Source organism: Enhydra lutris, unplaced genomic scaffold (assembly GCF_002288905.1).
Source record: "Enhydra lutris kenyoni isolate GAN:26980312 unplaced genomic scaffold, ASM228890v2 scaffoldscaffold20, whole genome shotgun sequence".
NCBI classification, from domain to species: domain Eukaryota; kingdom Metazoa; phylum Chordata; class Mammalia; order Carnivora; family Mustelidae; genus Enhydra; species Enhydra lutris.
The window spans coordinates 5,705,830-5,720,988 of record NW_019154104.1 but is presented as its reverse complement, the minus strand read 5'-3'; the positions used below and the strand labels follow the sequence as shown (position 1 = coordinate 5,720,988).

Here is a 15,159-nt window from a genome sequence, read left to right as displayed (position 1 = left end):
GATGCGGGGCTCGATCCCAGGACCCTGAGATCATGACCTGAGCCGAAGGCAGAGGCTTAACCCACTGAGCCACCCAGGTGCCCCTAGTTTTATTTTTAATGTCAATATTTACAACACACTGGAAATCATATGCTTTGCAATCATTTAAAAAGGATTAGCCGATCAGTCTAAAAATGCTCAAGGAAGTACATTGTTTTTAAGAATCCTTTTAGAGAAATACAAAGGCCACTGCCCTAGAATGCAGCTTCCCAAAACTCTGCCACAGATGGTTTATAGGTGCGGCAAAATATTGAGCCCCAAAGCCTCTTGGGCAGACAGACAGTCAAAAGCAACTTGTCTGTTTACCTAAAAGTGCTTTATAAATACTTATTGTCTATAAGTGCAATAAGGTGAGAAGATTGTAAAGCACTACCCTTGAGAAACTGTTGCACATGTGTACACGTGGAAAGGTACAAGAAAGCTTATGGCAGCATTTAGTTGAAAGAGCGAATCACTAAAAACAATGTCAATGTCCATCCACAGGCAAGTGGATATATAAAATGTAGAATTATCTTTCAATGAGACTTTATACAGCAATGAAAACAAATGAAATACAAAAACTACATGTAATATTGATTAATCTCAAAAACTTTATGTAGAATGAAAGAATCAAGATCTTGGCTATGAATGATACAATACAATTCTAACACTGGAAAACATGCAAAACAAGGTAACATACTGTTTATGGATATCTATGCAGTTGTATTAAACGCATATGCACAAGACTGATAAATACCAAGATATGGATTATCGCCATTCTCTCTAGAGAGAGAGAGAGGGTAAGGAATTAGGGAAAAATGCATAGGGGTTTTCAATTCTACATGTATACTTTTATTTCTTTAAACATATGAAGTAAATATGGCAAATGCTAAGACTAGAAAAGCTAGGTAGCTGAAGCACAAGAGTTACCTTAAATTACTATTACCTTTCTGCATTTAAAATATTTCCAATGAACACACAAAAAAATGAAAAAGTATGCAATTGGTATCTTGAAAGTTGGTAGGAGTCCTGATTAATTGTAGATTTGATGATTTATGCAAATACACAATCCTCAGAGCTCAAAGCATCAGAAATATTAGCCAAACCTCGAGATTAAGTATAACCATCATTAACTTTTTAGTTAGCTGCTTATCAGAACCTAAACCCATGGTCAGTCTGGATAACATCTCCGAGTTCTATGAAACCCAAAGAAAATCTAATATGCTTGAATAATAAAGATCACATATCATATCTAACATAAATAAGTTGTTTTTCTGTAGTCTCGAATAAACTAATTCATTGATTTATTCAAGAAGAACTAAACAACCACGTGCTTTATGCTAACCTGAACATCCAGAGGTAATCAAAACAGAACAGATAACACCACTGCTATCATGGAGCTATTATAGTCAAGTGTGAGAAACAAACAATATGCAAACAAAGACAAAAGACAGTCTCAGAGATTGGTAAGTACTGTGAATGACATACAACCAGTAGTAGAGATTTATTTGGGGGTGGGGTCGGGAGACGGGTGAAGTCACTTTGGATAGGGAAGCCCTTTCTGTTGATGCAATGTTTAAACAGGGAACCACAAATGCAAAGACCTGGAATAGAAGGTTGCAAATGTCTAAAGACTAGATGCCCTGGGCCACATAAGCATAACAAAATAGACACAAGCTTTCTAAGTCCCTACAAGTACAAGGACATTTATCATCATGCAGTGGAAAAGTTTACAATTCTTTTAAAAAAATTAAAACTAAGGGCACCTGGGTGGCTCAGTGGGTTAAGCCTCTGCCTTAGGCTCAGGTCATGATCTCAGGGTCCTGGGATCGAGCCCCGAGTCAGGCTCTCTGCTTGGTGGGGAGCCTGCTTCCCCCTCTCTCTCTGCCTGCTTCTCTGCCTACTTGTGATCTCTCTCTCTGTCAAATTTAAAAAAAAAAAACTTAAAAAAAATTAAAACTAGAAATAACTTGTTTCCTATCCATGAATATTTAAATAACTATCATACCTCAGTCATATATCAAGAGTTCTTATATGGTATTTATGTAAAAACAACCATTACGGTATTACACTGAAATAAAATAACACTGAAAATAAATAATAGGGAATCCTTATGGTAGTCACTAAATGACACTGGTAAAAATCAACCTTTTTCTAACATATGGACTAACCATTTAGAAAAGACGACAGGCTGTAAATATATTCTTGGGAACAGGTGTTATGGAATAAAGCAAGCAGGCTTAGGCAGGGATCAAAAAAAGCAGGTGACTCTGAACAGTGAAGTAATATTACAGTAGGACGTAAAACATCTGTATCATATTTCAGCACATGTGTTAACACTCAGACTTTTCTTGAAGCTATCATGTATTTTCTTGGGAATGGATATAGTAAATAGTGGATCTCTTCATTTCAATCAGAAAAGAAAGAATCTAAAGTACACTTTAGATTTAGATTTAAGATACACTTTAAAGTACAGAGAAGCAAGCTCCATCAGTCATGCCAGTTATCAGCTATATCCCAGATGGCCACCTAGGGGCTTTTAAAGACCATTCCCCAAGTTATTGTCCAATCTACTGAGTAGACAATACGGCTAGCACGATGATGAGAATTACAAGGAAGGAAATCAAAGGCTGAAAATGCTGTCCTGTCTTTGTTCATAAACCACAGTGCAGTGATACCTTCTCTGTTTGCAGTTCTGATCGCTACAGCTCAGAAGATACCAAAAGGAGGTCTAAAAAAATAGTGAACTAAATTAGTGGTCGAGGACCAAACAAGCTGTCTGTAGGGATATGGGAAAAATACGATTCAGATCCTCTAATCCGGAAACACAAAGGCTGAGAAAAGCTTAAGAGATCAGGAAAGTTTTACATATGATAATGAGAATGGTTTCTCAAAAACTGAAAATTAAGAGCCATGAAACAATGAAGATTAAAAGAGGTTAGATGAAGACAATTTCTTTTTTTTTTTTTAAGATTTTATTTATTTATTTGACAGAAATCACAAGTAGGCAGAGAGGCAGGCAGAGAGAGGAGGAAGCAGGCTTCCCGCTGAGCAGAGAGCCAGATGCGGGACTCGATCCCAGGACCCTGAGATCATGACCTGAGCCGAAGGCAGAGGCTTTAACCCACTGAGCCACCCAGGTGCCCCAAGACAATTTCTTTTAATCACAATTTTATGAAACATCTTAACCACGAGGTGGGAAAAAATGAAAATTAAACACACACACACACACACACACACACACTATAGGGGTACCTGGATCATTCAGTTGGTTAAGCGTCTGCCTTCAGCTCAGGTCATGATCCCCAGGGGCCCTGGGATGGAGCCCCGAATCTAATCTAATCGCGCTCCCTGCTCAGCAGGAAGCCTGCTTCTCCCTCTCCCTCCCTGCTGCTCTCCCTGCTTGTGGGTTCTCTCTCTCTCTCTCTGTCTCTGTCAAATAAATAAATAAATAAAACTTTTTAAAAAATACAATAAAGCATTTGATAAATCACAGAATCTGAGACCCAAGCTTGAATCCTGATTTACCACTTATTAACTGTGCAACTTTGGACAAGTTTCTTACCCTTTTTGTGTTTCAGTTCCTTATCCAGGAAATGGTTGTGAGAATAAAATGAATAAAGAACAGTGCTTGTTGGGGCATGTGGGTGGTTCAGTCCTTAGGTGTCTGCCTTTGGCTAAGGTCATGATCCCAGGGTCCTGGGATGGAGACCCGCATTGGGCTCCCTGCTCAGTGGGAAGCCTGCTTCCCCCTCTCCCTGTCCCCCTGCTTGGGTCCCCTCTCTCCCTGTGTCTCTGTCAAATAAATAAATAAAATCTTAAAAAAGAAAAAAGAAAAAAAAAGAACAGTGCTTGCTACCTAGTAAGTGCTTTTTAAAAGCTTTAGCTATAATTCCAGCCACAGAAAAAAGCTAACACAGCACACCTGATTGCTATCCTGCTTATGAGGATGGTCCTTGGCTGGCATCTGGAAACAGATTTTCAGAAGTTTCTCACCGCCATTAACTCATACATGAATGGATTGCTGTGCCTAAAACTGCTTGTGCAACAATATGGTTTATGTTGAACCCCACATGCTTTCCTTCTGGGAGTCTGGAATTTTGGTACATGCCAGGTAGAGACTGTCTACCTAATCATCCCACAATAAAAATCCTGGGTGCTGAGTCCTGAATGAGTTTCCCAGGTTGCCACAACTTGCTGTTGGAAGAATTAAGCATGTCCTGTGTGACTTCATTGAGAAGGGACTCTCAGAAACTTGCACCTAGTTTCTTCTGGACTACACCCCATGTGCCTTTCCCTTTGCTAATTTTGCTTCATAACCTTTCTCTGCAACAAACTGTAGCTGTAAGTAAATTATATGCATAGTCCTTCCAGTGAATCATCAAACCTGGTGGGGGCCTTCCTTAGAGATCTATCAAGACTCAAACATAGTTAAATTATTTTATACCAGGTGTAAGTATAGTAAAAATGCATTTTTATAAATCTTGAAGTTCAAGAAAAGTGATTTTTAGATATAATACCTTGATGAAAACAGGAAACATTGTTTCTTCTCATAAATAATAGATGAAATAAAAAAGTTGAGATTCAGTGACATAGTCATTAAATTATACCACTATTTCCGGACAATATGCCTTGACATCAGATGAAAATAAATATTATCTTACACCTTCTAAATGATATTCAATAGAAGAACAATAGTGGTCCGAAAACCTTGGCATATCCTTCAGATAGCAACAGAAGATAGAACACAACTGAAATGCCAGAATCCCCAAACTAGAAACATATCATTAATTTCACATATTTTCTACATCTCTTAACAAATAAGCTTAGTCTTTTCCAACACTTGGTAAATCCAATGCTCTGCCCAATAAATCAATATCTGGAAATGAAAATTTAGAATGAAAAGTTTGAGAGAAAAAGTACTTAATAATTCATGTGACTTTCTGTTTTTGGACAGTCCGATCAATTCCCCCACTGAAAAAAAAAACAAAAATGTTGCTTAAGAACTAAAACAAAACTACCTTAAATGCACTGAGTTACAAAGATGGTGGGGCCAGGCCATATTCTTGGGATAGCTCAAACCTGAAGTGGTTATTGGAAATTCGGCATCCCCAAACCACTTTTTTCCTGAGGGTGAGGGTCCATATCTGTACTTCAGCTTTGGTTTGGTGGCTTCAAAGGAGAAAAGATCAGGAGTGAAGACTCGGGGCTTACCCACCAAGGATTATCTCACAGAATAACTTCCCCACATTAGGCTAATACCCAAAGAGCTGCATGAAAGTTGCCCTGAGCAAAGTAGCAAGAGAAGAGTGAAAGGAAAAATGATAACCCATGTCCGAGGGGTTATGGATGTTGACTGACCCTCATCTAGACTGGCACCTTGGATCTAAGCATACCTTGAGTGGGTACAGAATTTCAACATAGTGTGTACACACAGTGTGTACACATAGTGTGTACACACATACATCTTAAGTAAAATATTAGCGAACTGAATGCAATTGTATATAAAAGGTAACAGGCATGACCAAATAGGGTTTATACTAAAATACACATGTCACTCACCACATTAAAAATAAAAACCAATTATCTTTATCTAAATAGATACAGAAAAAGCATGTAATACAATTTAATGCCCATTCTTGATAAAACAACAACAACAACAACAACAACAAAAAACTCCCAATGTAGTAGACTAGGTGGGAACTTCTTTAATTGGACACAGGGTCTAATTATAAAACCTTATAGTTATGATAAAATTAAGTGATAAGATACTGAAGTCTTTCCCCCTGAGTTTGGAAATAAGACACTGTCACCACTTCAAGTACCAGTCTTAGTGCATACGTCAATGAAAAGAAATTAAAGACATAAGAACTGGAAAGGAAGAAAGGAAGTAGTTACTATCTTCCACTGATAGTATTATCTTCATTAAAATATCCATAGATAAGATAATATCCATAGAAGATGTGGTATATATACACAATGGAATACTATGCAGCCATCAAAAGAAATGAAATCTTGCCATTTGCGACGATGTGGATGGAACTAGAGGGTATCATGCTTAGCGAAATAAGTCAATCAGAGAAAGACAACTATCATATGATCTCCCTGATATGAGGAAGTGGAGATGCAACATGGGGAGTTAAGGGGGTAGGAGAAGAATAAATGAAACAAGATGGGATTGGGAGGGAGACAAACCATAAGTGACTCTTAATCTCACAAAACAAACTGAGGGTTGCTGGGGGGAAGGGGGTTGGGAGAAGTAGGGGTGGGGTTATGGACATTGGGGAGGGTATGTGCTATGGTGAGCGCTGTGAAGTGTGTAAACCCAGCAATTCACAGACCTGTACCCCTGGGGATAAAAATATATTATATGTTTATAAAAAATAAAAAATAAATAAATAAAATAAAATATCCATAGAAATCTATGATTTAATAAGGTTGCTAGATATTAGATCAATATACAAAAATCAGTTACATTTCTATTTAAGTGTTATTATAAGTAATTTAAAAACCATTTTTTAAAAGATTTTATTTATTTGTCAGGGAGAGAGAGAGAGAATGGGCACAAGCAGGAGGAGCAGCAGGCAGAAGGAGGAGCAGACTCCCCACTGAGCAGGGAGCCTGATGCAGGACTTGATCCATTTATATGGAAAAGCAGAGAACTGGATATAACCAATATACTGCTAAAGAAGAAAAGTAAAGAGGGAGAATTCCCATATGGCTATTAAGATTTTATGAAGACATTGTGGAATTGGCTCAGGGTGACCAATGAAACAGAATACAAAATGTAGGAACAGAGGCAGCATGGCAGAGCTGTAGAGAAAAGAGGGCACAGTTTAAAAAAAAAAAAACAAAGAAGGGCAGAAAATAATGGTTATCCATATGGAAAAAGTTCCCACACACCATGCACTGCTCAAAAATCAACTCTAAAAGAATTAAGAATTTAATTTTCAAGAGCAAAACTTTAAATTTTATGAAGAAAATATGGGTACCTCTCTAACCCTGAAATGAGTTTCTTAAATGAAACATAATTACTCCACTACAAAAAAGATTAATAAATTCAATAAAATTAAATTTATTTATATTTCAAAAGTTATCTGAAGACAGTGAAAAGACAAGCCACAAACTGAGAGAAGATACCTGTTAAAATGACAAAATATTTGTAGTGAGAACATCTATAAAGAGCATGGTCAAATCAATAGAAAATACACAGAAAAATGGATACAAATCATGAGCAGATATGTCACAGAAGAGACCAATAAACATGAAGATATGTAATATATGATTCATGATTAATCAGGGAATGTAAATCAAGCCCACAATGAGGAACTATACCCACTCCACTGGAAAAGATTAGGAAGTCTAATAATACCAAGTGTTGGAGAAGATGCAGATCACCAGGCTCTCTCATACACTCATGGGCATGCAAATTAACACAAATGATTCAGAGATATCATCTGGCATTTTAAAATGTTGGCACTATCAAAGTAAACATTTGCATGCTTTATAACCCAGGGATTCTACTACTGAGAGAATCACCTATATATAGGCACAAGGAGTTATGATACAAGACTGTCTGTACAGTATTATTAGTTATAGCAAAAAAACAAAATGCCCATCAATAGGAAAATGGATAAATTCTGGTAAGTTCATATAATGAAATGTTATACACATTTAAAATGAATTCTAATTATATGCAAAACAGGGACAAATATTAGAAACACATTACTAAGTGAAAAATGCAAGTCATCAAACGACTACATACATCTTAACACTCTTTTTATATATAGTTTTAAAATGAGAAAGAGTAGATATTAAGGAAATACATAAGGGTGTGTACATGTATGTACATATGTATTTGTGCACGCGTGTGTGTGTGTTTAAAGCAAAGGAATAACAAACACTTAATCCTGAATAGTAGTTCTTAATGGTAGGAAAGCAGGAAGACAGAATGGAGGACTACATGAGTATATATGAGTTAGTGGTAGTATTTTAAATCTTAGATTGAATGTACTCATTGTATTATTAAACACACTAACAAATCAAAGATAACTATGCATGGAAAAATTATATTAAAAAATTAACTACATACATCTACAAATTTACAGATTGCTACAATCTGATTCAAACTATTACACCATAGTCTTAATGTATGCAAACTGTTAATATACCATTTTGGAATAATTTGTCATAACATTTAACTTATTTATACCACCTGCTGGAAAGGCTAGCAAGTAAACACCAGTTGAAAATAAGGAAGGAAAAGAGTATACATTGCTTCCATAAAACTAATTTAAGGAGGTATGATAAACACTTCCTGCAGTGTTAAGAAACAAAAGAGATGCCAGCAACAAAAAGCAAAATGCACTGAAACCTACCAGTCAAGGAAATCTAGCTGTAAAAACAAACATGAGCATTATACAAATAGAGAATAAAGCTGTAATTGTATAATCCATTTGTATAGACTGAATGTTTTATGTCTTCCTAAAATTCATATATTGAAGCCTAACCTCCAGGGACGCCTGGGTGGCTCAGTGAGTTGAGTGTCTGCCTTTGGCTCAGGTCATGATCCCAAGGTCCTGGGACGGAGTCCCATATTGGGCTCCTAGCTCAGCAGGAAGCCTGCTTCTGCCTGTCACTCCCCCTGCTTGTGCATGCTCACTCGCTCTCTCTCTCTCTCTGACAAATAAATAAAAAAAACTTAAAAAAAAGAAAAAACAATCTGAGGGTTTTGAAGGGGCGGGGGGGTGGGAGGTTGGGGGAACCAGGTGGTGGGTATTAGAGAGGGCATGGATTGCATGGAGCACTGGGTGTGGTGCAAAAACAATGAATACTGTTAGGCTGAAAAGAAATAAAAATAAATTAATTAAAAGCAGAATAAAAAAAAGATTAAAAAAAAAAAACCAAAGAAAAAGAAAAAAAGAAACCTAACCTCCAAAAGTGATAGTATTCAAAGTTGGGACTCCTGGGAGGTGGTTAGGTTGTGAGGCTGGAACCTTCATTCTGGGATCTGTGCCCTCAGAAGGCACCCAGGAGAACTCCTTTGCCTCTTTCGCCCCACGAGGACATATCGAGAAGATGGCTGTCTATGAACCAGGAAGCAAGTTCTTACCAGACACCAGATCTGTTGGCACCTAGATCTTAGACTTCCCAGCCTCCAGAACCATGAGAAATAAGTGTCTGTTGCTTAAGCCCCCACTACATAGTCTTCTACTATAGCAGCCTGAATGGACTGAGACACCAATGCAACGGGGAGCGCAATGTGCTAGGGCTACCAGACCTGAATCTAACCTTGATCTATGCCTGCTTAGATGTGTGACCTTGAGTGGGTCATTTAACCTCATGTGTAAAATAAGAGACTGTACCAAGTTTGCAGGATCTTTTCTTTGATGGAAGTCCAGAATCCTGTAAGAAACTATTCTTATCAAGAATTAACAAAATCATGGGACGCCTGGGTGGCTCAGTTGGTTGGACGACTGCCTTCGGCTCAGGTCATGATCCCGGGGTCCCGGGATCGAGTCCCACATCGAGCTCCCAGCTCCATGGGGAGTCTGCTTCTCCCTCTGACCTTCTCCTCGCTCATGCTCTCTCTCACTGTCTCTCTCTCAAATAAATAAATAAAATCCTTTAAAAAAAAAAAAAGAATTAACAAAATCATGATGCAATTTCTTTATATAAGTAAATGATATGTAATTTAGTATTCAAGTGCCTTGGGATGAATGACAACAATGTCCACAAGCTCTGAGGAGAAAATAAAGCATTCCTATAGCATTAGCATCAGATTAGCTAAAATGGAAAAGGGATGTATGCACCGACAGTTTCCAAGTGGTCTATGAGTTGGATTTTTGTAGATCAGAGGTGTTCCTTGGTATAGTCTTTCCACGTAACTACACTGAGGCAAAAAATTATAATTTAGGCATTATGATTTAAACATTAAGCATTAAATTCTATAATGGAAAGAATTTGATAAGTCTGCAGAGATTCTATCTATATTTCCATGCAGAGGAACCTGTTTTGGGGGGAATATTACCCCAGTAAATTACTCCAAAGCAATGCTCTGCTCCCCAGAACCACAGGGGCAGGCCTCCATGTGGGGTGCCTATGATTGGAAGGGAAATCTATTTAATCCTGGCTGCAATCTAGCACGCCCATCCCTCCAACAGAGCTATTTCACAAATCGAGCTGACATTTTAATCTACTATTCTGTAATACATGTATCTATTTCTCAATTTATTCTAGATGGTGAAAGAGTGTGCTAAGTTATTGTACCTCTTCAAGCCCCAATAGAATAGTATGCAACAGGGAAAGTAAATGAAAGATGCGTGTATTAATGTAAATATGTCTCAAAAATATAATGATTAGAGAAAAAGAGATCTGCATTTATGTAAGGCTTAAAAATAACACAGTACTATATACTAATTCAAATACACAGACCTGCATCATAAAATATAAAGGCACACATGGGGGCGCCTGGGTGGCTCTGGGTTAAAGCCTCTGCCTTCTGCTCAGGTCATGATGCCAGGGTGCTGGGATAGAGTCCCACATCAGGCTCTCTGCTCAGCAGGGAGCCTGCTTCCCCCTCTCTCTCTGCCTGCCTCTCTGCCTACTTGTGATCTCTGTCTGCCAAATAAATAAATAAAATCTTAAAAAAAAATAAAGGCACACATGAATGATTTTAAAAATTTAGGATAGTGATTATTTCTGGGGCAGAGGAAGGGAAAGGCAAGTAGGCAGGGCTACCCACGGGGCTTCAGTCATGTTTGGAATGGAATGATTTGTTTCTTAACCTGGAATGTATACGCACTATTTTTCTGCCTCAATTATTTTACATGTACATAATACACACTGACGCACCTCATGTACATCTCCAAGAGAAGAAGCAGCAGAGCTGAAAAAGTTCTGCCCTGTCACAGTGAGGCTCTGTCAACTCTTTTCCAGAATCCCTGGAACAAAGGCAGTGGGAAGAGGCATTGGCCATGCCTGGAGATAGACACTAAATGTAGCACTTGATGTAGCACTGGCTTCTACAGTTTTATTCTAAACAGGAGGAAAATCTATGAAGCCACAGAATTAGGGAGGTTAGAAAGACAAAAGCCGAGCAGGAATCTAAGGAGTGGAATTACTAGCAGCAAACCATGGAAAGGCTTCAAGAACTTACTTTTTTTCAGAATGAAACCTCAACCTCTGCCTTCTAATAACAAAATGTTTTTATTAATTATCTCTGAAGGAAGACTCAATAAGTATTTTCAGCAATGCATTTCAATGCCTTATAAATCACTAGAAAGTTAGTTCAGTGGAAATTTTGTCAGGATATTATGACTAATATGGTCTGAAGACACACAGAAAGGAGATGGTCTATATTGTTTCCTGATTCCCAAGTCTAAATCAGACACCCTGAATCATAACCGGGATAGAACAGAGTCCTCAAATCTGTGTTGTTTCATTTAAAAGTGTCTATACCTTTCAAGCTTTCAAGTATCTTATTAGATTGTTAATTTTTAACAAGTCCCTTCCTCAAGAAGAAAGGTATTCAAGTGATTCATCCTTTTGGCACTGAGGCACGCACGTGTAGGTCTCAAGATCATTTGTTCACGTCTTGTGTCTCCAAAGAGGAGGAACAGATGAAGACTACGTTCACATTACAAATGACTGACATTCAGATTAGATATTTGGTCCTTCATATCACTTTATGATTTGTAACCTAAGGATAAATAAGATGTTAGAAAAGGTAGCTGACCACGGATTGAAAAGATAGATAGCATCCAGGAAAGTTGCTTTCCAGTCCAAGTCTATCCCGTTTGCTGTCACATTCGTCTGTAATAGCTCAGTGGACTCATCAGTTTCTTGTGCCCAGTTTCTTGTACCTCTTCAAGCCCCAACAGAATAGTATGAACAGGGAAAGTAAATGACAGACGCGTGTATTAATGTAAATATGTCTCGGACTCAGCACGGACTCAGGGTATCTGTTGAACTGAACTTTACTGATAATTGGAAACAAATGTGGGAAGATGGTGGGGATACCAAAAAAGGATACTACAGTCCACTAGCTTGACTTTCTTTGTATACTGGGAATGCTCAGAAAACCTACACGTCTTGAGGACTCTTAACGTCTTTTTTTATCCTTCTATCTCTCTGCTTCCAAGGTTTACAACCTTACAAAAGGTTACAAAAATAATTAATATGAGTATAATATACACAATATGATATGAAATATAATAAAGGACAGAATATGCTGTGATAGGATAAAATACAGTAACACAATGATATAACATACTATGGAGGGGCATCCACGAAGAGTGCACATCACACATTCCCTCTTATAGCGTTTTACCTTCCTTACAGCATGTTATCCCTGTCTGGAGTTTTTACTCGGTTGTCTGTCTTCTTACAGCTAAACTGTGAATTCCTTGAGAGCAGGGACCTTGTTTGCTTTACTCATAGCTCTACCCCCAAGCACCCCAAAAGTGCCTAGGTACACAGTAGGTACCAAATAACTACTTACTGAAGGGAGGAATGAATATATGCCTACTCAATTTAAAACCCCTCCGCTCGAAGGCTTCGAAGCATGTAACAAATACATTCCCTATTTTATCAAACTCACTGTCTTGAATACTGGGTTTACTGAAAAAGGGGGGAGGGGAGAAGAAAATGGACTCCTTACAATATATAACAGGGAGAGCTCATGCCACAGAGAAGAGCATGGAAATGAATGCTGTTATTTAATTTACATATTTTAATCACATTCATCTGATCCATTAGAAACTAAAAATAAATCCTTTCACTATTTTTACACTAGGCACTAATTTAATTATATTCTGTGACTAAAACTATTACATTACATATTTTCTATACAAATTACCTTGTACTTTTCTAGCAATGATATGAGCTATCTCAATATGTCACAGGTATTCTTGTAGTCTGAGAAATAGTATGAGGTAAGAGGCAATATGAACATAGTACTGAATAAACTGCTTATAAAATGGGATTCCTTCTCTCAGCCAGAAAAAGGAGACACAACACATTAGGTCAGTCATTAGGAGTAAAGCTCCACAAACAATACCACGTCTGCGTTAGTGTGGATCTGGAGCTCCTACGTGCCTACCGGAATTTGAAACACTGTGTTTTCCAGAAAACACATTTAAAGGAGAAAACTATCCCTTAAAAAACAAATTCGAGAATCATTTAAACACAGTTTTACTGGCATAGTTTCAGAATCTATCGTGAGATATTTTGTCTAAGTTAAATTTAAAACTCCTCATTTTTCAAGCTGACCTGTTACAACTAATAGGTTTTAAAATGATGAACAGCCACAGAACCGTAAAAAATATTTCACTTTCATAAAACCAAAGATCACTCTGTCTGAAATGAAGTTTCATTTTTAAAACTATGCATTTGGAAAAAAAAAAATCATATACTCTTGGAAGAAATGGTCATTTTCCACAAAAGAAAATGTGAGTAGGATTCAACAGTAGCAAAGAACTAAAACACACACTGTCAAATAAAGGCTGTTTTGCTATTTGGCAAATACAGAGCTTGTTGCTATATAATGGGTAGGAGAGAGGGGATGGGAAGTTCCAGGTATTTGCAAATCAAGAACACAAGGGTTTTTTTGTTTTTGTTTTTGTTTTAACTTAGTCTTGTGAAAATATTAGCATTTAAAAAAAATCAACGTTAGATTTGAATTAGGTTTAGGAAATTATAAAGAGACAATGCACAATTATAGTATCAGGGCATGTAAATAATTGAAATTTATTATCTACTTTTAAGACCATTTCTATAGAGATAGAGAACTTTGAAATGCACTGTCATGAAAGAAGAAACTCAAATCACGTATGTGTGTACAAAGGGACAAAAACTCAGTGGCAGATGGGGCGAAAGGCATGGCTTCAGATGGGATCCTTTGGAGGGGATTTCCAGGATCACCCACAGGTTTGGTAATTTGCTACTTTTCGCTACATCCTTTGGCCAACTTAAGTCACAAGGTGAGCTCAGATTCAGACAGGGGAGATAAACTTCACCTCTTGATGGGAAAGAGGCAAGGCGCTCTGTAAAGGGGTGTGCCGACAGGGGTGGCGGGAGTCGTTATGGCCATCTTTGCAAACAACCGACTAGCACATGAATGCATGTGGTCCTTTTGCCATGCAGTGGGTGTCTGAATCATAAGGCTTGGGGGATGAACAGGAGAGCTCATAACTCAATGAGTTCAATGTGAGAGATTTACTACAGTTACCATAAAGATTGCTATCCTCATACCCACACGTGGGGCATGGAAACCTGCACTTCCGGGCATACAGCAATGTTCCAGATGTCCATCAGGGTTCTAATCCCCACCCCCAAACACCACTGACAGAGAGCAGGGTCACACGCAGGAAGAGCTGTACAGTAGTGCAAGGCAGGTGGCATGCCCTTAGTGCACAATGAGATACAGAAACTACTGGCCACAGGTGCTGAGAAGAGGGGACAGTCCCTGAGGAATGGATAGATCAGAATGTGCAACAGAGGAGGGGACCCAACCTCACCTCATCCGGAAAGAGCCGGATGCAGAGACTGGGGTGCAAAGGAGGGGACATCCCAGAAAGGCATTATCGTGCACATAGTGTCTGAAGGTAACAGCTCATCAGGAGGGAAGCTGGAAGAACTTCTAAGGAGAGGGGGCAGAGGATAGTCGGCTGTGAACACGAAGTTAAGGTCTGGCCTTTAGCATGTGCACTTAGGCCTGGGGCCCAGACACCTGCAAGGAGGTGACGGGAAGAGGGCTGACAGCAGGAAGACACTGCACTAGCAAAGGGACCGGTGACTGAATGAGTTTAGAGCAAGGGCAGAAAAGAAAAAATCAATGATGACTGCGAGCATGAAGCTGGGAAAATCATGGTATCACTGACAGAAATAGAAGGAAAGAGCTGACTTGAGGACGAGGATAATGATTCTCACTTTAAATATGATGAACGGAAGGTGACAACAGGCAACTTAGAACATTGCTGGCTATTTATTAACTGTGTGACTTTGGGAACATTATCCAACCCCTCTAAGCTCAGTTTTCTTATCTGTAAAATAGGAATCATACCGGTGTACAACTCATTAGGTTATTGTAAGGACTGAACGAAATCATGGCAATAGTGGGCACTCAAAAAATGACAGGTA

The 15,159-nt window shown here is 38.4% G+C and overlaps 1 protein-coding gene across 3 annotated transcripts in view; it reads right to left on the bottom strand.

Annotated features, from left to right (window-relative positions):
• Positions 1–15,159, bottom strand: part of LOC111148755 (EF-hand calcium binding domain 11) — a 142,349-nt gene that overhangs the window by 83,396 nt on the left and 43,794 nt on the right. The gene's annotated exons all lie outside the window — the stretch shown is intronic.